Raw genomic sequence first — 24021 nt, forward strand, 5'->3', positions numbered from 1 at the left:
ACAAATGGGGTGTTCCAGATATCGATTTGATGGCTTCCCGTTTCAATACCAAGTTTTCGTGGTACGGCGCAAGGCCCAGAGGTCCTCAGGTGCAGTTGGTGGATGCTCTAGTAGTTCCGTAAAACCTCAGTATGGTTTATCTGTTCCCTCAGATTGTTCTTCTACCCTGGGTGGTTGCCCGGATCAAACTGGACAGAATCCCAACAATCCTGACAGTGCCCGCGTGGCCATGCAGGACCTTGTACGCAAATCTTTCGAGATTATCGTCTGCTCCTCCTTAGCGGTTACCTCTTTGTTGGGATCTGTTGACTCAAGGACCGTTTCTTTAACAAAATCTAGATACTCTGAGGCTGACTGCCTGGAGATTGAATGGTTGATTTTTGCTCAGAGAGGCTTCTCTAAGGATGTGATTGATACTCTTATTCAGACTCGCAAGCCTGTCACCAGACACATCTACTACAAGGTCTGGAGAACTTATCTTCATTTGTGTGATCACCAAGGTTTTTCTTGGCAGAGAGCGCATATTCTTAAGTTTCTCCTGGAGGAATGCCTGTCGGACATTTCTTTCAAGTTTCAGGTATCTGCCCTTTTAGTTTTGTTTTACAAGAAGTGGGCTAGTTTGCCAGATGTTCAAGTGTTCGTTCAGGATTTAGCCTTCATTAGACCAGTTTCAAAATCTGTTGCTCCTTGGAGTTTAAATTTAGTTCTTAAAGTGAATGTAAATTTTGATGCTAAAGTGCCCGGTTTTAAAAAAATTGATTAAAAACAGGGGCACTTTAAGTTAATAAAATTTACATTTCACTCTTGTTGTGAAAAAAACTTACCTTTTAATCTTGACAGCAGCTCCAGCTTCCTCTACCCGTCACAAAGCCTCTTCCTGGGTCTAAAATGAGGGGTCCTCTAATCACGGCGTTGAATCAGACACTGATTCCCCCGGGGGGGAAGCCGTGATTGGAGGATGACCTATCCATCATTTCTGACATCAGAAATGGCTTGCGATGACCGGAGGAAGCTGGAGCTGCTGTCAAGTTTAAAAGGTAAGTATTTCTTCACAGTGAGTGAAATGTAAATTTTGATGAATTAAAGTGCCTCTGTTTTTAATTGAATTTTTAAAAACCGGGCACTTTAGCATCAAAATTTACATTCACTTTAAAGGGACATAAAACTCATTTTCTTTTTCTTTCATGATTTAGATAGAGAATACAATTTTAAACAACTTTCTAATCTACTTCTATTATTTAAATTTGCTTCCTTTTCTTGTTATCCTTTGCTTAAAGATTTATCTAGGAAAGCTCAGGAGCAGCAAAGAACCTAGGTTCTAGTTGCTGATTGGTGGCTGCATCTATAACCGATTTTCATTAGCTTACCCATGTGTTCAGTCAGCAACCAGTAGTGTATTGCTGCCCATTCAACAAAGCATACCAAGAGAACAAAGAAAAATTGATAATAGGAGTAAATTAGAAAGTTGTTTAAAAGTGTATGGTCTATCTGAATCATGAAAGAAAAAAATAAGGTTTCATATCCCTTTAAGGTTCTTCAGAGAGCTCCATTCGAGCCTATGTATTCTGTTGATATCAGATATCAAGTTCCTCACTTGGAAAGTGGTATTTTTATTGGCTCTTTCCTCTGCTGGATGTGTTCAGAGTGTTGAAATTCTACCTTTATGCTACTAAGGATTTTCGTCAATCTTCTTCCCTGTTCATCATGTATACTGGTAAGTGCAAGGGGCAAAAGGCTTCCGCTGTTACTATTTTCTTTCGGCTGAGAAGTTTGATCAGAACGGCCTACAGGGAAGCGGGCCAGGAGCATCTCTAAAGTATCGTGGCCCATTCTACTTGTGCAGTGTCTACTGCTTGGGCCTTAAAAAATAAGGCGTCACTTGAGCATATCTTTAAGGTTGCAACATGGTCTTCTTTACATACTTTCACGAGATTCTATATGTTTGATGTTTTTGCTTCTGCAGAAGCAGCCTTTGGAAGAAGGTTTCTACACGTAGGGCCTGTTTCTTAGGACTGCCTCCATTATTTCCCCTACCGAACATTTGTTAACTTCACAGCTTGGGTATTGGTTTCCCACAGGTAATGTTGTTGTGGACTCTCACGGCCAATTGAAGGAAAATAAAATTATGCTTACCTGATAATTTAGTTTCCTTCTTGGCAGTGAGAGTCCACGACCCCGCTCGATTGCTATTTGTTTAGGGTGGCAGTCTTTTTTTCATTGCACCTCTGTATCCCTTGTATATCTCTTCACTTTTCCTTATCCTCGGCTGAACTACTGGAGGGTAGGGGAAGTGGGAGGGGTATTTATAGTCTTTGTTTGGGGTGTCTTTGCCTCCTCCTGGTGTCCAGGAATAGTATTCCCACAGGTAATGAATGTTGTTGTGTACTCTTACTGCCAAGAACAAAATTAAATTATCAGGTAAGCATAATGTAAGTTTTCAAGCATAGTTAGTTCTTGTTCCAAATATTGTCATAGGTTTAATGGTTGTGGCTCCAGGAATGACTGTTTTTCTATCTTCCATTAGATTGTTTGCAAAGCAGTGCTTAACCCCTTTGTGGCAGTATTATAGTGTTCACATGGGAACAAAGTTCTGATGTAAAAACAATTAATACAAATTAAATCACATGATCGTCAATGTGATTGTGTGATTTCAAGGCCTACGCTTCTAAGCACGCCCCCAGGCCGATCCTTGCCTATGTCAAAGTGGGAAGCTGCAGGATGCCGTATATGGTAGTACGTTCCACGCCATCCTAACAGCATTAATGCCCAGCACTGTTAGGATGACATGGAACGTCAGCCAATAGAATTTCTGTAGCTCTCTTCCTATTGGCTGATTTGAACAGCCATTAGGATTTCAGTAGCTCTCATCCTATTGGCTAATTTGAATTTCAAAAATCAAATCAGCCAATAGGAATGCAAGGGAAGCCATTTTGAAAAGGCTCCCTTGCATTGAAGATACAGTATACGGCGGCGACCATATGAAGAGGATGCTCTGCGCCGGATGTCTTCAGGATTTACCCCGCTCCACGCTGCCGGTATGAAGATAGAAGATGCCGCCTGGATGAAGACTTCTCGCCGCCTGGATGTCCGGACTTCAGAAACGGTAAGTGGATCGTCGGGGGTTAGTGTTAGGTTTTTTTAAACTTTTTTTGGATGTTTTTTTTTTTTTTAGATTAGGGTTTGGGCTTTTCTTAAAAGAGCTAAATGCCATTTTCAGGGCAAGAAAAAGAGCTGAATGCCAATACAAAGGGCAATGGGTAGCTTAGGTTTTTGTAAGAGTTAGGTTTTTTATTTTTGGGGGTTGGTTGGGTGGTGGGTTTTACTGTTGGGAGGGTCTTTGTATTTGTTTTCAGGGAAAAAAACTGATTTCTTTAAGGCAATGCCCAACAGGCCCTTTTAAGGGCTATTGGTAGTTTATTGTAGGCTAGGTTTTTTTTATTGGGCTATTAGATCAGGTGTAATTGTTTTTATTTTGGATTTATTTTTTGTAATTTAGTATTTTTTTATTTTTTGTAATGTAGATTTTTTTTTTTTAGTAGTCTTAGGTTTTTAATTGAAAAAAAAGATTTTATTGAGTTTTCCCACATACAAAGAAAATCTTATATAACAAAAATTTCAAGACATATCGTTACCATCAAATATGCATTTGTACAATTTAATCATCAAACTCTCTTTGCTGCAAGTTTTATTTAATCTAGTCATCCCACCTATTACCAGAACATCATCAACATGGAGAATTTCCCCCCCAAGGGAGGGGCCCAGCCTGAATGCTATTAGTATATGGGAGCCCCATTATACTCTGTAGTTATCTAGCTTAAGGACTTGCCCCCTGCCTTGAGGAAAGGTGGATATGACCCACAGGCAGGAGAAAAGGAAATGGGAAGTGACTCACCCAAACAAGTTGAGCAGGAGCGGAGGAGGCAGGAGGCACGGCCCACCCTGAACATATGTCTACCTCGTTAATTTGTCGTCTACTCCTGTTCTCAATATACATGATCCAATGCTCCCAGATAGAGAGGAACTGGTCTTTAGTGTCCAATAAGACTGCTGAAGCAGATTTATGCTAATTACTTCACATTTATCGTTATTTATTTTGTATCCTGAAATTTTCGCAAATTTACTAATAGAAGAGTATATTAATGGAAGAGAAATCATGGGTTTAGTGACCGAGAGAATTACATCATCCGTGAATAGACTAATTTTATGTTCATGAGTGTGTATTTTAATTCCAGAGATACCTACATTTTGCCGAGTATGTGCCACCAATGGCTCGATACATAAAGTGAACAATAGTGGTGATAATGGGCATCCCTGCCTAGTTCCATTAAGAATGCTTATAGACTTAGATTTGTAACCTGCTATTTTAACAAAAGCAGATGGGCGAGAGTATATTGAGGAAATCGCAGCGCAAAAATTACCTGAGAATCCCATAGTTTGCAGCACCGAATCGAGATATCCCCAATTTACGCAGTCAAATGTCTTCTCCGCGTCCAGAGAAAGGAACAGAGAAGGCACTCCCGCCTCGAAGAAAAGTCTATCAAATCTACGTTATCAGGAGCCTCTCGGTTTCGAATAAAGCCCACCTGATCCGGATGGACAAGTTTAGGCAACAGGTCGTTTAGTCTAGTAGCTAAAATCTTAGTAAATATCTTGATGTCCAAATTAATTAAAGCAATAGGCCTATAATTTCTGCAATGTTGTTTACTCTTATCAGGTTTTAGCAAAACTGAAATACGAGCCTCCAGCAGCTCTGAGGGAATATCTCCACCCCCCCCAAGAATATGGTTAAATATAGTAGTTAAAATAGGACTAACTTCATTCAAAAATGTTTTGTAAAATATGCTGGAATATACATCCGGACCAGGTGCCTTGTTAGGTTTTAGGTTACGAATTGTCTGTTTCACTTCTCGGATAGTTATATGGGAGTTTAGTTTGTCTAGATCATCTGTATCAAGTATGGGCAATTTTCAATTCTGTAGGAATTCTGTTGTTTCTGTGTCTATTTTGGAAGAGCTGTTGTTAGTAGGGAGAGCATAGACCTTTTGATAATAATTAGCAAAAGTACCCGCAATGACCTGAGGATGATTAGATATGTGCACATCGGATTTCTGAATTTGAGGTCACTCTAGAAATGTATTTAAGTTTATGAGCTAGCATTTTATCTGGCTTGTTAGCTTGTATAAAATATTGAGTATCAATAAGTTTTAATCATTTAGCCGTTTCTAATGTTAAAAGATTGTCCAGGGAGGATTTCCTAGCATTTAATAAGTTAAGAGTTCTATTGTCATGATTTAGTTGATGTTGAGATTGAAGATGGGTAATCTCCTGTTTAAGTTGTTGAACTTGTTTCAAATAAATCTTATTCTGTTTACTAGATTCTTTTATCAGTATACCCCTCGTAAATGCTTTTAGTGCACCCCAAATATGGATGGGATTGGACACTGAGTTATGATTTGTCTCCTAGATTTGGTTTATTTCTGTTTGTAAAATCTGTGTGAACATTTTATCTCTAAACAGCGTTGGATTTAGTGTCCAACTCCTATTTCTAGTGGGATTAAATAAACCTGACAACTTTGTAAGCATAATATTATGATCTGACCAGGTTGCTGGTAAAAAAACAGAAGTCAATATTAGAGGGACAAAACTTGATTTACTAGAATATAATCTATCCTAGAATATACCTTATGTGTCGTGGAGTAAAACGTGTAATCTCTAACTTCTGGGTTTTGATGTCTCCAACTATCAACCACATTAAAGTCCAGGATAAAATCGTGAAGTTTTTTGGAGTTTCAAGATGACGAAGATTGCGGGACTATTGATTTATCTACCTCTGAGTTTGCAACTAAATTGAAATTTCCCCCCAAGATTAGGCGATATTTTCTCCAATTGGTTAACAATTTCCCTATCTTGGTTAAACATGGGGCTTGAGATTCATTAGGGGCATATAAATTTTCCTATTATCACATGTGTCTCATGAATTCTACCTTAAACTATAATGTACCTTCCTGCCTAATCTGTAATTATTTCGTCTTCTTTAAAATTAAGATTAGCATGTATCAAAATCGATACCTCACACTTCTTAGATTGACAAGTGACATGAAATTGTGTAGAATTTTTTTTATCCCAATATTTGGGTGTTCTAGCTTTTGTAAAATGAGTTTCCTGCATTAAGACAATGTGAGCATTCAAGGATTCATAAGCAGCAACTGCCTTTCGCCTCTTGATATTAGAGTGCAGGCCTCTAACATTATGGGAAATTACATTTATTGTCATTTTTTTATATGTAAGTGAGGCGCTCAAGTAAGCAAATATCCAAACCTACGCTTCTCTTGAAGGCTGGGCCCCCTCCCCCGCACACCCTCAGAATACTGGACCCCGAACTTCAGCAATTGCAACATATAAATCTCACCTGCACAGAACTTGCATATTCTTGAAATGGAAAAACAATTATTAGTCATACTCAAACAGTAAAACACTTAACAAGTGACCATGATTGATCAGAACCCAGAAATTGGATTCAAACATAAGAAAAAAGTAACAGTGTTCAGGCAAGCATGACGGAAATTACACCCTGTTCCAAATTGTTATGCCAATGATATCTTTCTCATTTACCTAAATAATTGATGTAAACAACAGTCAGCATAATTCTCATGTTATCAACTATTAAGAGTACAATTCAAATTTTATTGAACAAACCTCCTAATGATAACAGTATTTTTTTTCCAACATAAAAAACTTACAATGCACTGTTCCAAATTATTATGCACAGTAAGTTTCAAAGCATTTTATAGGTTGTAAAGAACTGAAAATTGTCATTTGTTGTGTTTGCAGCATATTTACTGAAATCAAAAGCTATTTCAATCAAACTTTGAACAACATTTTAACTTTTTAAACATTTTAACAGGTCACGTTACATTTTAACATAGGACCCCTTATTTGATAGCAGCTTCACAAGTCTTGCATCCATTGAACTTGTGAGTTTTTGGACAGTTTCTGCTTGAATTTGTTTGCAAAGTGTCAGAATAGCCTCCCAGAGCTGCTGTTTGGATGTAAACTGCCTCCCACCCTCATAGATCATTTACTTGAGGATGCTCCAAAGGTTCTCAATAGGATTGAGGTCAGGGGAGTATGGAGGCCACACCATGACTTTCTCTCCTTTTATCCCCATAGCAGCCATTGATGCAGAGGTATTCTTTGCAGCATGAGATGGTGCATTGTCATGCATGAAGATGATTTTATTACGGAAAGCATAGTTCGTCCTTCTGTACCAGGGAAGGAAGTGGTCAGTCAGGAACTCCACATACTTTGCAGAGGTCATCTTTACACCTTCGGGGACCCGAAAGGGGCCGACCAGCTCACTTCCCATGATTCCGGCCCAAAACACGATTCCACCACCACCTTGCTGACGTCGCAGCCTTGTTGGAACAGGGTGGCTGTCCACCAACCATCCACTACTCCATCCATCTGGACCATCCAGGGTTGCACGGCACTCATCAGTGAACAGGACTGTTTGAAAATTAGTCTTCATGTATTTTTCTGCCCAATGCAGCCATTTCTGCTTGTGAGCATTGGTTAGTGGTGGCTGAATGGAAGGTTTATGCACAGTTGCAAGACTTTGGAGGACTCTACAGCTTGATGTCCGTGGGACTCCAGAGGCACCAGCAGCTTCAAATATCTGTTTGCTGCTATGTAATGGTATTTTAGCAGCTGCTCTCTTGATCCGATGCACGGATCTGGCAGAAATCTTCCTCAATGTGCCTTTATCTGCACGAACCCGTCTGTGCTCTGAATCAGCCACAAATCTCTTAATAGTGCGATGATCACGCTTAAGTTTTCGTGAAATATCTAATGTTTTCATACCTCGTCCAAGGCATTAACTATTTCACTCTTTTCGGCAACAGAGAGATCCTTTTTCTTCCCCATATTGCTTGAAAATTGTGCTCTGCTTAATAATGTGGAACACCCTCATTTAGTATTTTTTCCTTTAATTGGGCTCACCTGGCAATCTAATTATCACAGGTGTCCGAGATTGTTTTCAGTGATCAAAAGAGCCCTGTGACACAATGCCATCCATGAGTTAAACTGAAAAAAATATTTAATCTTTGTGACACTGAAATAGAATTTGCATAATAATTTGGAACAGGGTGTAGACAAAATATAAGTATACACATGAACAGTGGTGGATCTCTCATGAGCAATTATATAGACCCTAAAAAAAAAGAAAAAAATAGTGAAACTAGCAGTTAAATTTGGATCTGTAACTTCACAACAGTACATTTGAACCTATATATTCCGATAAGTTTAAACAAATCAGAAAGTCCTATTATTTGTGAATTATTCTGCACAGCGTACATGTCAAAAATTTCACGAAATTGGCTTCAAGTCGGATTCTCTGAACCCTGCCTTTGTCTCTGCGATTTCCCAGATTTGTGTACTGGTGTCCAGGTGCGTTCTATTGCCTTCTGTTGGGGTTTAGGAGATTGATTTCCCTGTGGAGTTGTTTTTTTTCCAATTGTAATTCGTCCAAGATAGACTGTCCCTCCTCTACTGTGGAGCAAGAGAAAGAGGTTTTATCTACTATAAAAGTCTGTGAAATGGAAACCCCCAGCTATATTTTATCTGGGCTTTGGTTAGTGCAGTGACAATTGGCTTGAATTCTCTTCTTTTCTTCAAAGTGATGGGTGAGAGGTCTGCAAATAGTTGAATCTTGTGTCCTTCAAAAGTGATTTTTCTGAGGCCGTCCGGACAACTTGCATAATCTGATCTTTAATATGATAATAATGGATTTTTGTTTTAACATCTCTAGAGGCCCCCGGATTTGGAGGTTTGGTTAGAACTCGGTGGACTCTATCCATCAAGCGATTTATCTTCATCAGGAAGTAATTGTTGGAAAATCTGTGATATGACATCTGGGAGATATATTTTTCTGGCAAATAGCGTATGCGAATGTTGGATCTTCTGGATCTATTCTCTAGATCCTCAAGATGTTCTTCTAATTTCTGGATTTGAGCTTGTTGTGAGTTCACAATAGCTTGTAATTCTGTAATCTCTTTAGATACATCATCCATTTTGTCTTCTAGTGTTGAAGTTCTCTCCCCGATATCTTGTTTTAACTCTGAAAGGGCTGCTCTCCTGGAACATCTGTTTTATTTGCTTTAAGAGTGCCTCATTGGAGGAAGACGTCTCAGGAAGAGATGAAGAACAAACTATTATTTCATCTTCATGTTCTGTATCCTGTGAAGATTCCAAAAGTGCTTGTTTCTTTTTTTGCTGTGATTTTGACAAACATTCTTTAACTGATTGTGTACGGCTCTTCATGTTGGAGTTGGTGCTGAGCAAAATTGTGCAGAAGCTTTTCCTGTAACTTGAACAAGATTAAGTATAAGACCTTAATAGAGGACCTTTCCCCTAAAATCACGGTTCAGACAGCTTGATTGAAGTAATCAGTTACTCTATTAGCTTCACCACTGTTGGAAATGTTATTCAGTCATGCCCAAAATTTCCATGAGTCAGGTCATTTTAAACTTATAGGTCTTCCTCCTTAATTAAGAGTGAATTAAGATGAGGATAAGGTGGGGTATAATGAGGCCTGCTGTATAAACTTCTCACATAATCCCTTTCACCTGGTATTCTCCTGGTTATAGGATGAGAAGATAGATATTAGTAATAGCCTCTATGAATGATGCACCACCTAATCCAAAGGTTATTTGTTAACTACTTCACAAGTAGAGTATTTATTGTTTATGTCCTCAGCAGAGACCACCTAAGTTAGTCTATCAATTAATACATCACCAGGTTTTCAAGCAGCACTCAACTCCTCAGGGATAATTGTCCTCACATGACGATCATGGTAAAATGAGCTTAGGATATGACCCACTAACACGAATGCTAGCAGTAAAAGGGAATGTAGAGAGTGATGCTCCAATATAGTATGGCTAAGTGAGTGAGTCTTTCCCAATGAAAATGATAAATAGGAGGGTATAAGCTTACACAGTTTCTAGATGAGGAAAAAGATGGTACCCTGTTTAGGATTGTACAATTAAATCTCTATACAACACCAGTATCTTGAGATATAACCTGCACACACTGAAGTATCATGTAGATGTAAAGGATGTTTGTATTGGTAGCTTGCGCTGTACCCCATAGCAGAACACACTGCGATCTGCGATGTCATCGCAGAAAATGCAGCCTGTCTGCAGAAAAAATAGGTGGTGACAGATGCAGAGCTGAAGCAGTCATCTTTGCATGCTGTTAAATTACTTTAAAAAACTTAACTGCAAGTCAGTTTCTCCTCACCTCTGCTACAGTACATATCGAATCACAGTGACTGCACTGCTTGCATTTTAACCCCCATCCTATGGCTAACAAAGATCGCTGCAATGTATTTCTGTGCAATACACAGCAGCTATTTTGGAAGCCATGGGGTTAACATCTGCTTTGTTAAGTAGCTGTGGGGGAGGGCTGCTCCACACGCGTGTGGGACTGCTGAGCATTTCCAGAGTGGCTACTTCCTGCAAGCCTTGGAGGCTTGATTTATAACATAACAGCCCTCACTTCAAATAAACAGTGATTTATAGCAGTTTACCCACAAGGCAGAACATACAGTGATGTGAGATGTCATCGCAGAAAATGCAGCATGTCTGCAGAAAGAACACATGCAGGAACTGTTAGCGCTTGAACTTTGTAGTGCTGCTCCACATTAGACAGTTCTCTTCAAACAGAGCTGTGCTCTGGCTGTACTGTGTCAATTATCCTTAACACAGTGCATCCAGGGCAAAGTGCTGTTTGAAGTGAGCAGTCAAATATGCAGTAGCGCTGCAAAGCAGCAGCACATTGCTTGTTGACTGGCTCTTAGAGATTCCCCAGTCTGCAAAACTGTTTATTCTAAATGTTAGAGCACTGCATATTTTTATTACTAGATTTCTATGTTAGACCAAGAGAAAAGGAAACAGATTTATTAATGAGACATTTTAAAATTTCTTTTTTTGTATGCAGCTAATTTGCAATGCAATTTTCAACTACTGCAATATATTATAAAACATTAAAAATTGCTTTATTCTTCAGTTAACCAATACATTGCAATTGAACTGGTGTCTTAGTGTAACTGTCTAATTTAATATTGAATTTTATTTAAAAAATAACCTGCAGAAAAATTGAACACACTTAGTTGTTTTTTCATTTTTAGTTTTTTTACATTTTTTTTATTTTCCTTACTAACCAATGTATAAGGTTTACACTTTCGATTTACAAAGAATAATTATATCTGAACACAAGCTATTTGCCACAAGTCCTAGTGTTCTTAAGGAATTTAGAAATTTTAGAGTATTATTGACATTAAGGCGTACAGCAAAATTATTCAGTATACACAATATTTAACATTAAGAGTTGTTTCACTTTCACACTTATTTATTCATTTATATTGCATGAGCACACATAACCCTGGGCACTGTCATCAGCCAGAAATGGCTCACAATTGTTGTAAGCATCCGGAATTTGGAGCAGTGAGGCACAGTTATGTTGGAGTTAAAATTAGCACATGTTCGATACAGATCTATATATATACCTTTTTAAATGAACAATGGCACAGTGGTAAAATGTGATTCCGACGGACTGCTGCACAACACTGCTCCAACTTCGTTGATGCAACTATAATTTTAAGATGAGAAATAAAGTGTTGACAAATATTTATCTACAATGTATTCTATCTTAGTTTTGGTGCATACTTATAAGGATTGTTTCTTTGATCTTCAATGCTTGACTAAATAATTTAAACATGTATACAGTCACATCTGTGATCACAGGATTTTAGGAAATGTATTGTATCTTATTTTCATTCTTAATGGTTCTAAACTTGTTTGGATGTTTTTGTATAGATTGTGTAACTAGTCTGTTATGTATATGCATAATTTGTGGTTATGCAGTTGTAAGCAAGTAGTTCAATTTGAGTCTCATTCCACGTAGCCGTCTGCCATACATAGGCACTCTGTGATACAAGATATATATATACTGTAATTTTACTTATGTGCTTTTTTCTGAGTACAAGTATGTGATAGGTTGAGTGGAATCTGACCCTTAGTATTGACTATCCGCTTAAGAAAGTAAAAATAGGTGTGCCGAGTTTCAGGTGCACATACGTAACTTAAAAGAACCATTTGTTTTACCTTGCTCAGTCCCTGACGAAGTGCCTACGGGCAGGAAACGCGTCAGGCGTTCTTATCCTATCTGCTCTCTCCCGAGCTTACATGTACCAAGTTTCAACCTTTGACTTTCAATAAAGTCGGCTTTTACTTGCAATATTTGTGGCGGATTTTGTTTTCCTTACAGCAGGCAACCTTATGTGTTTTTCATTAGGGAAGCGTAAGACAGGAGCAGTAGTGAAAGAGGTTTTCAGTAGGTTGAATGCATCTTGTTCTCCCTTATTCCAGCAGAAGGGTTTTTTGGAACCAGTGAGACAAGTAATAGTTTAACAATGGTAGAGAAATCTTTTATGAATTTTCGGTAGAAATTGGCGAATCCAAGAAAGCATTGAACTTCTTTTTTGCATGTGGGAATGGGCCAATTGAGAATAGCTTCTACTTTATTATCTTCCATTCTAAGACCAGATGGTGTGAGTTGGTATCCAGGAAAAGACAGTACCGTCACGTGGAGGAGACATTTCTCTGGCTTAGCGAATAGCTGGTGAGTACGTAAACGTTTTAACACCCAAGTGACATGCTTGACGTGGTCTTCTAAATCCTTTGAGTATATGAGGATGTCGTCCAAGTAAACCACCATACACACGTCCAACAAGTCCCTAAAGATGTCGTTTATGAAACGCTGGAACGTGGCAGGGTCATTGCAAAGCCCAAAACCAAAAGGCATCACAAGGTACTCGAAAAGACCATAATGGGTCCTAAAGGCAGTGAGCCACTCGTCACCCTCTCGAAACCTGACCAGATTATAGGCACCTCTTAAATCTAACTTCGTGAAAATTTTTGCTTCACTGAGGCGTTCCACCATTTCTGGGATGAGTGGGAGTGGGTACCAGGGAGCCAAAAGGATCATGGGAATTTATAGAGGAGGCTTAAAGGTACAAGCCCCAGCCATGTCACATGACAACAACGCTGTAGCATAAAACTCATAACTAAAGAGCTAAAAAGTACATGAACACCCATAAACTACCTATTAACCCCTAAACCGAGGCCCTCCCGCACAGCAAACACTATAATAACATTTTTAACCCCTAATCTGCCGCTCCGGACATCGCCGCCACTAGAATAAACATATTAACCCCTAAACCGCCGCACTCCCGCCTCACAAACACTAGTTAAATTTTATTAACCCCTAATCTGCTGCACCCAACATCGCCGCCACCTACATTATACTTATTAACCCCTAATCTTCCGCTCCGGACATCGCCGCCACCTACATTATATTTATTAACCCCTAATCTGCTGCCCCCAACATCGCCGCCACCTACCTACATTTATTAACCCCTAATCTGCCGTCCCCAGCGTCGCCACCACTATTCTAAATGTATTAACCCTTTAAACCTAAGTCTTACCCTAACACCCCCTAACTTAAATATAATTTAAAAAAGTCTAAATACAGATTACTATCATTACCTAAATTATTCCTATTTAAAACTAAATACTTACCTATAAAATAAACCCTAAGATAGCTACAATATAACTAATAGTTACATTGTAGCTAGCTTAGGGTTTATTTTTATTTTACAGGCAAGTTTGTATTTATTTTAACTAGGTAGAATAGTTACTAAATAGTTATTAAATATTTAATAACTACCTAGCTAAAATAAATACAAATGTACCTGTAAAATAAAACCTAACCTAAGTTACAATAACACCTAACACTACACTACACTACAATTAAATAAATTCCCTACATTATATGCAATTAAATAAATTAAATAAAATTAGCTAAATTACCAAAAAACAAACAAACACTAAATTACAGAAAATAAAAAACAAATTACAAGATCTTTAAACTAATTACACCTAATCTAATAGCCCTATCAAAATAAAAAAAGCCCACCCAAAATAAAAAACCCTAGCCTAAACTAAACTGCCAATAGCCCTGAAAAGGGCCTTTTGCAGGGCATTGTCCCAAAGAAATCAGCTTTTTTTACCTGTAAAAAAAATACAACCCCCCCCCCCCCAACAGTAAAACCCACCACCCACTCAACCAAACCCCCCCAAATAAAACCCTAACTAAAAAAACCTAAGCTCCCCATTGCCCTGAAAAGGGCATTTGGATGGATATTGCCCTAAAAAGGGCATTTAGCTCTATTGCTGCCCAAAGCCCTAACCTAAAAAATAAACCCACCAAATACAACCTTAAAAAATCCTAATACAAACCCCCGAAGATTCAATTACCGGGAGAAGTCTTCATCCAAGGGGCAAGATGTCATCAACAAAGCCGGCAGAAGTGATCCTCCAGACGGGCAGAAGTCTTCATCCAGACGGCATCTTTTATCTTCATCCTTCCGACGCGGAGCGGCTCCATCTTCAAGACATCCGGCGCGGAGCATCCTATTCAATTGACGGCTTCTTCGGAATGAATGTACCTTTAAGGGACGTCATCCAAGATGGCGTCCCTTAGATTCCGATTATCGGAATTAAGGTAGAAAAAATCCTATTGGCTGATGCAATCAGCTAATAGGATTGAACTTTAATCCTATTGGCTGATCCAATCAGCCAATAGGATTGAGCTTGCATTCTATTGGCTGATTAGAACAGCCAGTAGAATGCCAGCTCAATCCTATTGGCTTATTGCATCAGCCAATAGGATTTTTTCTACCTTAAAGGGACAGTCAACACCAAAATTTTTGTTGTTTAAAAAGATAGATAATCCCTTTATTACCCATTCCCCAGTTTTGCAAAACCAACACTGTTATATTAATACACTTTTTACTTCTGTGACTAACTTGTATCTAAGCATCTTCTGACCGCCCCTAATCACATGACTTTTAGTTATTATCTATTGACTTGCATTATAGCCAATTAGTGCAGTGTCTGCCACTAGCCACAGGCGTGATCACAATGCTATCTATATGGCCTACAAGAGCTAGCTCTCCCCTGCTGTGTAAAGTAAATAAAATAGAGGCGGCCTTCAAGGGCTTATAAATTATCATATGTGCCTTCCTAGGTTTGCTTTCAACTAGAATACCAAGAGAACAAAGCAAAATTGTTGATAAAAGTAAATTGGAAAGTTGTTTAAAATTACATGCCCTATTTGAAAACTGAAAGTTTTTTTTGGACTTTACTGTCCCTAGACTGTCCCTGTTATAGAATTCTATCAGCCAATCGGAATCTAAGGGACGCCATCTTTGAAGAGGATGCTCCACGCCGGATGTCTTGAAGATGGAGCCGCTCCGCGTTGGAAGGATGAAGATAGAATATGCCGTCTGGAAGAAGACTTCTGCCCGTCTGGAGGACCACTTCTGCCCGTCTGGAGGACCACTTCTGCCGGCTTCGTTGAGGACATCTTGCCGCTTGAATGAAGACTTCTCCCGGTAAGTGAATCTTCGGGGGTTAGTGTTAGGTTTTTTTAAGGGTGTATTGGGTGGGTTTATTTTTTAGGTTAGGGCTTTGGGCAGCAATAGAGCTAAATGCCCTTTTAATGGCAATGTCTATCCAAATGCCCTTTTCAGGGCAATGGGGAGCTTAGGTATTAGGCTTTTATTTGGGGGGTTGATTGTGTGGGTGGTGGGTTTTACTGTTGGGGGGGGGTTGTTTGTATTTTTTTTTTACAGATAAAAGAGCTGATTTCTTTGGGGTAATGCCCCGCAAAAGGCCCTTTTAAGGGCTATTGGTAGTTTAGTTTAGGCTAGGGTTTTGTTTTTTTTATTTTGGGTGGGCTTTTTTTATTTTGATAGGGCTATTAGATTAGGTGTAATTAGTTTAAAGATCTTGTAATTTGTTTTTTATTTTCTGTAATTTAGTGTTTTTTTTTGGTAATTTAGCTAATTTTATTTAATTTATTTAATTGTATTTAATGTAGGGAATTTATTTAATTGTAGTGTAGTGTTAAGTGTTATTGTAACTTAGGTTAGGTTTTATTTTACAGGTAAATTTGTATTTATTTTAGCTAGGTAGTTATTAAATAGTTAATAACTATTTAGTAACTATTCTACCTAGTTAAAATAAATACAAACTTGCCTGTAAAATAAAAATAAACCCTAAGCTAGCTACAATGTAACTATTAGTTATATTGTGGCTAGCTTAGGGTTTATTTTACAGGTAAGTATTTAGTTTTAAATAGGAATAATTTAGGTAATGATAGTAATTTGTATTTAGATTTTTTTAAATTATATTTAAATTAGGGGGTGTTAGGGTTAGGATTAGACTTAGGTTTAGGGGTTAATACATTTAGAATAGTGGCGGCGACATTGGGGGTGGCAGATTAGAGTTTAATAAATGTAGGTAGGTTGCGGCAACATTGGGGGAGGGAGATTAGGGGTTAATAAATATAATGTAGGTGTCGGCAATGTTGGGGCAGCAGATTAGGGGTTCATAAGTATTATGTAGGTGGCGGCGATGTCCGGAATGGAAGATTAGGGGATAAGAAGTATAATGCAGGTGTCGGCGATGTCGGGGGCGACAGATTAGATTTTAATAAGTGTAAGATTAGGGGTGTTTAGACTCGGGGCTCATGTTAGGGTGTTAGGTGTAAACATAACTTTAGTTTCCCCATAGGAATCAATGGGGCTGCGTTACTGAGTTTTATGCTGCTTTTTTGCAGGTGTTAGACTTTTTCTCAGCCGGCTCTCCCCATTGATGTCTATGGGGAAATCGCGCACAAGCACGTATAACCAGCTCACCGCTCACTTAAGCAGCGCTGGTATTGGAGTGCGGTATGGAGCACAATTTTGCTCTACGCTCACTTCTTGCCTTTTAACGCCGGGTTTGTTAAAACCTGTAATACGAGCGCTGTAGGAAAGTGAGCGGTGAGAAAAAACTGTACGTTAGCACTGCACAGCTCATAACACAACACTCGTAATCTACCCGTTAGTATTTCTTAGGGCGCTAATATATGTTCATTTATTTTAGTCCACCGCCTCTCTGCCTTGTATGCACCTGATCTCGTTGGATTTCGGGAGTTAAGGAGGCCTAGGCCTGGTCAGTACCTGGATGTGAGACCGCCTAGGAACACCAGGTGTGGTAGACATTTAAATAATATTTATTTGGAGCTCTGAACTTTTTATGTTCCTGTTCTTGTTGACATCCGGTGTCATTGTGTAATGCTTGTGGAATATTTCCCTATCAGACCAATCCTGGCCAGTAGTCTTCTTATCCCAGCGTCAAGTGGCAAGATAAGGAAATATCAATCCAATACTCACAGAGAAAATAGTCCCAGGTAGTGCAGGGTAAAACACCAGGCAGACAGTCCAAACCTTCACGGTACCAAGGGGTAAGCAGAGAGGGGTCAGAGACTAGCAGAGTACAGCAACAAAAGGGCAGTCCAAAGAAACACAGCAGTTCAGGGGAGTCAGAAGAAGATCCAGTAACCAGGTAGAGTTCGGCAACAATGAGACAGACCAGTGTATCACAGCTGTTCAGGGTTTAACCAGGAAAGAAGTCAGTAAGCAAGCAGAGTTCGGCAACAATAAGGCAGTTCAGTGTATCACAGCAGTTCAGGGGTTAACCAGGATGGAAGTCAGAGGCAAGCAGGGTTCAGCAACAGTAAGGCAATCCAAAGTGTCAGCAGTTCAGGGGTTAAAAAGGAGCGTAGTCAGAGGCAAGCAGAGTTCAGCAATAGTAAGGCAATCCAAAGTATCAGCATAACACCCAGGAAGCACAAAACAACCTATACTTGGGCGATGTAAGTAAGGAAAGGAGTACTTACGTAGCCCCAGGTTAGCGCCAAGGAAAACGTGCAGGAGGGTTCAGAGCGGTGGTGATGTCATGGGTAGTGCGCCTAGAGCACTGCCGCATCCATGGCAACGTCCATGGAAACAGGAAATAGCCGCAAGCGCCCATTGCAATGGCCACAAGTAACGGAGCGGTGTCACAAAGCCCCCCTCTCAAAGGATACCTCCTGGACCCTAAATAGGCTTGGTGGGATGAGCAATATGAAACCTGGAGATCAAAGAAGGAGCATTCACATGACGGGCAGGAACGATCTGCCACAGAGTAACCCTTCCAGTGCACAAGATATTGAAGTTGCCTGGAGTCTAGGATCTTGGCAATCTCATACTCAGCGATTTGGAGGTTGAAGGGTCTTTTTTAAGTTAGGACAGCATCAGCTCCTTAGGACAGCACCATCAACCTCTAAGTTGAACTGCAAGTCAGGATCAGGATGGCGTAGCATAGGAGCAGTACAAAAGGCCTTTTTCAGATGAGAGAAAGCTTCCAAAGCTACTGGAGGCCAATTTTTGCAGTCTCTGTTTCGTTTAGTCAGCTCAGTGAGTGGTGCAACAATTCTGGAAAAAATCTTTATAAACTTAAGATAATAGAGAACCCCAAGAATCTCTGTAGTTCTTTCAATTTGGTGGGTTGAGGCCATTCCAGAACTGCGGTTAGCTTTGTAGGATCTATGGCAAAACTTTCTTTTGAGATAACATATCCAAGGAACTGAATCCGGACTTGATCAAATTCACACTTCTTTAATTTGGCTATCAGAGAATTGTTTCTGAGACGAAGAAGTATTTGTCTCACATGTTCATGATGCTCCTCCAGGGTGGTGGAGAATATGACGATGTGATCCAAATAGACAATGACAGTACGATTAAGGAGGTCACGGAAGGCGTCTTTAACAAAAGCTTGAAAGACAGCAGGGGCATTGCACAGCCCAAAAGGCATTACTAGATATTCATAATGCCCTGATGTTGTGTTGAAGGCAGTTTTCCATTCTGTAGTTGATGCAGGGTCTGAAAGCACCATCCTTTTTACTGACAAAAAAGAAACCAGCCCCAGCAGGAGAGGAGGATGGGTGAATAAAGCCTTTAGCTAAGTTCTCTTTGATATATTCCTCCATGGCCTTGGTTTCAGCCTTAGACAGCGGATAAGTCCTTGCTTTCGGAAGTGGGGCTCCAGAAAACAGGTCAATTTTGCAGTCGTAAGGGCAGTGAGGTGGTAGCATATCAGCTGCTTTCTTTTCAAACACATCCATAAATTCTGCCTGTACTGAGGGTAGATTAGAAAGTGTTGGAAGGCTGGGTATAGGGTTGTGAAGTAATGGAGTAACCATAGCTAGGCAGGAATGAAAACAGGATTTACCCCAGGATACCAACTGTCCATCAGTCCAATCTAATTGAGGATTGTGTTTTTGTAACCAAGGAAGACCAAGGATAACTGGTTGTGCAGGATAATGAATGAAATCAAATTGCAACTGTTCAGAATGAAACACTCCCACAGTCATGGTAAGGGGGAGCTGAATCAAAATGGATTAAGCCTGATCCAAAGGGTATGCCATCCAGAGTGGTTATTTTGAGACATTGTTTTTCTGAAGAAGAGGCAAACCTGCGTGAATCATGAAATGGTGATCTTGGAAATTACCAGCTGCCCCTGAATCAATAAAGGCCTGTGTGGGAACAGAGTTCTGGAAAAAAGGTAAGGGTAATAGGTACCAGGATCCGAGAAGATTGAGGGGAATTAGTAGTGGCCATGCCTAGAGGTACCCCCTCTTTATCCTCTAAGCGTTGGCTTTTCCCAGCAGTATATTACAATTCTTAAGTTGGTGTGAATTAGAACCAAAATAGAAGCATAATCTTAACCTCCTTCTTCTCTGTCTTTTAGATTCAGAGGATTTGAGGGAAGAGAGATCCATGGGTTCCTTCTCAGAGGCAACTGGAGGTTGCAGGAGGGGTAGATGACAGTCTAGTGCCTAGATGGGTAGGAGGACGAGAGGGAAGAATTCTGCGAGTTCTCTCTCTCTCTCTGCTTGTCGCTTCTGAAAGTGAGAATCCAGACTGGTGCAAAGTGCTATGAATTCATCCAGGGAAGAAGGAACATCACGATAAGTGAGCTCATCCTTGATGCGCACATGCAGGCCCCTCTGGAAGGCCGCCTTGAGAGCACTGCAATCCCAACTGGTCTCATGTGCCAAGGTGCGAAATTCAATGACATATTGTGCCACAGATCTGTTGCCCTGGCAGGGGTCCAAGAGAGAGTGTTCTGCAGCAGGATTGCGACCAGAGGTCCCAAATACGGAAGATAGTGCAGAAATGAAGGTATCAGCATCGTTCAGGAGCTGAGCACTCTGTTCTAAAAGGGGAGAGACCCAGGCTAGGGCCTTGTCTTTCATTAAAGAGATGATAAAGTTGACTTTTGATTGATGTGACTGGAAGGTATGAGGGTCATTATGGAAATGTAGTCTGCACTGGTTGATAAAACCCCTACAGTCTGTAGTGCTGTCATACTTATCAGGCAATGAAATCCGGGGTATGCTACCAGAAGCAGGTAAGGAGGCCGTTGCAGTGTTTTTCTCTGCAACAAGTGAGGAGAGCATAGCGGTAATGGTCTCCAATTTAGAATGCAGACTTTGCAAGTGTGTGGTGTGGGTACCCAGCATTGGTCCCTGAAGAGAGATTGCTCTTGCTACCTCATTTGGGTCCATGGCCCATGTATAATGTAATGCTCGTGGGATATTCCCCTATCAGACCAATCCTGGCCAGTAGTCTTCTTATTCCAGCGTCAAGTGGCAAAATAAGGAAGTATTCCAAAACAAAAAAATATAGAAATATAAATGAGGAAGCAATCCAATACTCACAGAAAAAATAGTCCCAGGTAGTGCAGGGTAAAAAACCAGGCGGACAGTCCAAACCTTCAAGGTACCAAGGGGTAAGCAGAGAGGGTTCAGACACTAGCAGAGTCCAGCAACAAAAGGGCAGTCCAAAGAAACATAGCAGTTCAGGGGTTAATCAGAAGAGGAGTCAGTAACCAGGCAGAGTTCGGCAACAATGAGACAAACCAGTGTATCACAGCAGTTCAGGGTTTAACCAGGAGAGAAGTCAGTAAGCAGGCAGAGTTCGGAAACAGTAAGGCAGTTCAGTGTATCACAGCAGTTTAAGGGTTAACCAGGAGAGAAGTCAGCAAGCAGGCAGAGTTTGGCAACAGTAAGGCAGTTCAGTGGATCACACTAGTTCAGGGGTTAACCAGGAGGGAAGTCAGAGGCAAGCAGTGTTCAGCAACAGTAAGGCAGTCCAAAGTGTCAGCAGTTCAGGGGTTAAACATGAGCGTAGTCAGAGGCAAGCAGAGTTCAGCAACAGTAAGGCAATCCAAAGTATCAGCACAATAGATCAGGAGTATAACACCTAGGAAGCACAAAACAATCTATACTTGGGCTATGTAAGCAAGGAAAGGAGTACTTATGTAGCCCCAGGTTTGCGCCAAAGAAAGCGTGCAGGAGGGTTCAAAGCGGTGGTGACATCACGGGTAGTGCTCCTAGAGCACCGCTGCGTCCATGGCAAAGGCCATGGAAACAGGAAATAGCCGCAAGTCTCCATGGCAGCGGCCACAAGGAACGGAGTGGCGTAAAACATTGTTGTTTTAAACACCCTGTCAGTTTGGTTCTAACTATTTATTAAGGTCTAAGAGGGATTCGTCCTTTAGAATTTGTGCATATCCGTAGCTTATCATTACCATTGGGTAAGTTTAGTTATTTGACGAGTTCTCTGTCTTGGACCTGTTTTTCTCAGCATTATAATTTTTGACCCTCAAAATCATATATATCCGGTCTCTCTCTGTAAGTGGGCCTAGATTTTTGTTCCCTAGAAGGAATTCGTTTTTCTGGACAAATAAGGACCTGGTTCCCATTACCAGGGTCTTTTTTCTGGGGACAATCATAGTTTCGGACAGATTTGAGAAAATCCAAACTTCTCTCTACCTGTCTCTCCCTTCACTCCTCGGCATGTCCTTCCTTGGCATAGTACATGGAAGTCTTTGGTCTTATGGTGGCTACCATGGACATTGTTCCTTTTGCTCTCTTTCATATGAGACCTCTTCAACTATGTATGTTCAGACAATGGAATGCCGATCATTCAGATCTACCTCAGAGAATTCCTAGATATCAATGCTATAGACTCTGGCTCTCTCAGGATCATCTGTCCCAAGGAATGTGCTTCTTGATCCCATCTTGGGAGATTGTGACTGCGGATGCCAGCCTCTCAGGAGGGAGGGCAGTCTTTAGGGTTCCTTAAGAGCTCAGGGATTCTGGGTGCCAGAGGACTCTGTTATCCCTGTAACTATTCTGGGATTGAGAGCAATCTTCAATGCTCTGGTAGCGTGGCTTCTACTGAGTTCTGTTCGGTTTATTGGATCATCGGACTACATATCTTTGGTAGCTTAGATCAATCATCAGGGTGGAATTCGGAGTTCCCTGGCTATGAAGGAGGTCTCTCGCATCCTTCAATGAGCTGAGTCTCACAGTTGTTTACATTTCGGCCACTCCCATTCCGGAAGTGGACATCTGGGATGCAGTCTATCTGAGCAGACAGACTTTCCATACTGGATAGTGGACTCTTCTTCCGTAGTTTTCTTGAAAATTACCCTCTGGGGTGTTCCGGAACTATACCTCATGGACTCTCGTCTCAATACCAAGTTGCCCAGTTAGGAGTCCAGATCAAGGGACCCTCAGGCAGTGCTGGTGGAGGCATCTTTCGATAGCTCAGCTGGTAAAGTGGAGGACTGTAGAGGTTAAGATTCAGTAATCCTTAGGTCGCTGGTAAAAAAAATGCATTAGCGGTACTGTGGGAATTCAATCTGATGTATGTGTTCCTCTTGTTTTCCCTTTTTCCCCAGAGTCAAACATCAAACATCTCAGTGATCCTATTTACTCCAGCTTGGCCTCGTAGGACTGGTTTACTGATCTTGCAAAGATGTCTTCCTCCTGCGTGGAGGTTACCATTGAGGAAGGACCTTTTTTTTCTTCAAGGTCCATTTTTCTCCAAAATCTAGATCTCTGAAGCTGACTGTGTGGAGATTGAATGCTTACTTCTTTCAAAAAGAGTTTTCTTGGATAGGGTTATTGTCACCATGATCCAGGTTTGTAAACCCATCTTTTGTCGGATTTATCATATAGGTCTGTCGCTCACATATATATATATCATGTTGTAAGTTTTTGAGGTTTCCCTTGACAGGGTGAGGATTTCTCGAATTCTTTTGTTTTCTCCAAGAGGGTTGGAGAAAGCATTACCTGCTAGTTCTCTAAAGGGCCAGATCTCTGTCCTTTTGGTTTTGTTACACAAAAAGTTAGACAATTTTCCTGACGTTCAGTTCTTTGTTCAGGCCCTGATCAGAATCAGACCTGTGTTTTAAATGTGTTACTCCTTTTTGGAGTTTTATTATGGTTCTCGTGTTTTTCAATAGGTTCCGTTTGAGCCTATACTTTCTGCTTTACAGTGTGACCCTCCTTCTCTTATTTTCCACACAGATAAGGCCATTTCTTCATACTAATATGGGTCCCTTCCAAGGTGGTTTCTGATTTTAATATCAGTCAGGAGATCATAGTTCCTTTCCTTTGCCTTAAAATTATATCTCCAGGCTACCAAGGACTTTAGGCAGTCTTCTGCCTTGTTGGCGATTTAACGCTGGTAGCATAGGGATCAAAAGACTTCTGCAACTGCTTTTTCTTTTAGCTGAGGAGTATCATTTGTTTGGCATATGAGGAAGCTGGGTAGCAGCGTCCTGAAAGAATCACGTCTCATTCTACTCGTACTTTTTCTTCATCCTGGGCTTTAGGAATGAAGCTTCCATGAAATAAATCTGTAAGGCAGCTTCCTTTTCTACGTTTTTCAAATTTGACTCAGCTGAGGCTTCTTTTGGTAGATAGGTTCTTCTAGCGGTGGTGCTTTCAGTTTAGGTCTGCCTGCCTTTTATTCTCCCTCCCTATCCATTCTGTGTCCTCTCTGGCTTAAGTATTGGGTTCCCAACAGTAATTAAATGGAATCTCCATGCCACTGGAAAGAAAACAAAATTCATGCTTACCTGATAAATTCTTTTCTTTCCTGGCATGGAGAGTCCACGACCCTCCCTTGTGGGGTTTTTTTTATGGCGGCATTTTATTTATTTTTTCTATCTT

General features: G+C 40.4%; 1 protein-coding gene across 1 annotated transcript in view; it reads left to right on the top strand.

Annotated features, from left to right (window-relative positions):
- The window catches only part of PRIMPOL (primase and DNA directed polymerase), a 377464-nt gene that overhangs the window by 62902 nt on the left and 290541 nt on the right, over positions 1–24021 (top strand). The window lies entirely within an intron of this gene.

Source organism: Bombina bombina, chromosome 2, assembly GCF_027579735.1.
Source record: "Bombina bombina isolate aBomBom1 chromosome 2, aBomBom1.pri, whole genome shotgun sequence".
Classification (NCBI taxonomy): Eukaryota; Metazoa; Chordata; class Amphibia; order Anura; family Bombinatoridae; genus Bombina; species Bombina bombina.